The sequence below is a fragment of the Geospiza fortis genome, unplaced genomic scaffold (genome assembly GCF_000277835.1).
Source record: "Geospiza fortis unplaced genomic scaffold, GeoFor_1.0 scaffold1518, whole genome shotgun sequence".
Classification (NCBI taxonomy): Eukaryota; Metazoa; Chordata; class Aves; order Passeriformes; family Thraupidae; genus Geospiza; species Geospiza fortis.
The window spans coordinates 6,740-8,926 of record NW_005055128.1 but is presented as its reverse complement, the minus strand read 5'-3'; the positions used below and the strand labels follow the sequence as shown (position 1 = coordinate 8,926).

Genomic DNA, 2,187 nt, shown 5'->3' with positions numbered 1-2,187 from the left:
CAGTAACCACCAGTGACCACCAGTAACCACCACTGCCCATCAGTAACCACCAGTGACCACCAGTGACCAGCAGTAAGCACCAGTAATCACCAGTAATCATCAGTAACCACCAGTGACCACCAGTAACCACCACTGCCCATCAGTAACCACCAGTGACCACCAGTGACCAGCAGTAAGCACCAGTAATCACCAGTAATCATCAGTAACCACCAGTGACCACCAGTAACCACCAGTAAGCACCAGTAATCATTAGTAATCACCAGCAACCACCAGTGACCAGCAGTAATGACCAGTAACCACCAGTGCCCACCAGTAACCACCAGTAACCACCGGTGACCACCAGCAACCACCAGTAACCACCAGTAATCACCAGTGCCCACCAGTGCTCACCAGTAACCACCAGTGCCCACCAGTAATCACCAGTAATCACCAGTGACCTCCCAGCATCAGGGGATCAGACATGGAGCTACTGGTTCCCACCAGTGCCCACCAGTAATCCCAGTAACAGCCCAGCACAAAAGCCCGTTACCATCCCCTGGACAGCAGGGACGAACCCCCCTCGCTGTCCCCAGGATGGGGGGGGACACGCACACACAAATCTGTCACTGTCCCCAAAACACTGGGGACAAATCCCTGTCACTGTCCCCATGGCAACAAGGTGACGAACTGCTTTGTCCCCAAAGCAGCGGGGACAAACTTGTGTCACTGTCCCCAAAACGGTGGGGTGACAAACCTGTGCCAGCAGGTGACAAAACCCTGTCACTGTCCCCAGAACAGGGGACCAAACTCCTGCCACTGTCCCCAAAACAATGGGGACAAACCCCTGTCACCATCCCTGTAACAGCAGGTGACAAACCCTTGTCACTGTTCCCAAAACAACGGGGACAAACTGTGCCAGCAGGTGACAAACCCCTGTCACTGTCCCCAAAACAGCAGGGACAAACTGGGGCCAGCAGGTGACAAACCTCTGTCACTGTCCCCAAAACAATGGGCGACAAACTCCTGTCACCATCCCTGTAACAGCAGGTGACAAACCCTTGTCACTGTTCCCAAAACAACGGGGACAAACTGTGCCAGCAGGTGACAAACCCCTGTCACTGTCCCCAAAACGGCGGGTGACAACCCCCTGTCACTGTCCCCAAGACAACAGAGACAAACCTGTGCCAGCAGGTGACAAAACCCTGTCACTGTCCCCAGAACAGGGGAACAAACCCCTGCCACTGTCCCCAAAACAATGGGGACAAACCTGTGCCAGGTGACAAATCCCTGTCACTGTCCTCAGAACAGGGGGACAAACCTGTGCCAGGTGACAAACCCCTGTCACTGTCCCCAAAACAACAGAGACAAACCTGTGCCAGTAAGTGACAAAATCCTATCACTGTCCCCAAAACAATGGGCGACAAACCTGTGCCAGCAGGGGACAAACCCCTGCCACTGTCCCCAAAACAACAGAGACAAACCTGTGCCAGTAGGTGACAAAATCCTATCACTGTCCCCAAAACAATGGGCGACAAACCTGTGCCAGCAGGGGACAAACCCCTGTCACTGTTCCCAAAACAATGGGCGACCAACTCCTGTCACTGTCCCCAAACCAGCAGGAACAAACCGCTGCCAGCGGGTGACAAACCTGTGTCATTGTCCCCAGAACAGCAGGGACAAACCTGTGCCAGGAGGTGACAAACCTCTGTCACCACCATCCCCAGAACAGCAGGAGGGGACAAACCCCTGTCCCCATCCCCACAGCAGCGAGGACAAACTGTCCCCGTGCCGGAGGGGGACACAACCCCCGTGTCATTGTCCCCACACCCCCTGTGTCACTGTCCCCACAACCCCCGTGTCATTGTCCCCACACCCCCTATGTCATTGTCCCCACAACCCCCGTGTCATTGTCCCCACGCCGGCAGCAGACAAAGCTGTGTCACCGTCCCCGTGACAACGGGGTGACAATTCAATGTCCTCACCCCCCTCTGTGTCCCCCTCCTGTCCCCTCCGTGTCCCCACCCCTGGTGCCACCCCTGTGTCCCTTCCGTGTCCCTTCCGTGTCCCCTCCGTGTCCCCTCCGGGTCCTACCTGGCCCAAGCTCCTCTCGGGGGGGCTCTGCCTCATCTCGGCCGGGGGGGACAACACAGAGGGGACAATGCGGGGGTTGGGGACACTGGGGGGGTTGGGGACACTGGGGGGGTTGGG

At 56.8% G+C, this 2,187-nt stretch overlaps 1 protein-coding gene across 1 annotated transcript in view; it reads right to left on the bottom strand.

Moving 5' to 3' along the window:
• Window positions 1-2,187, bottom strand: part of LOC102038772 (glutamate receptor ionotropic, NMDA 2D-like) — a gene marked incomplete at its 3' end in the record, with an annotated part of 18,841 nt that overhangs the window by 12,311 nt on the left and 4,343 nt on the right. The gene's annotated exons all lie outside the window — the stretch shown is intronic.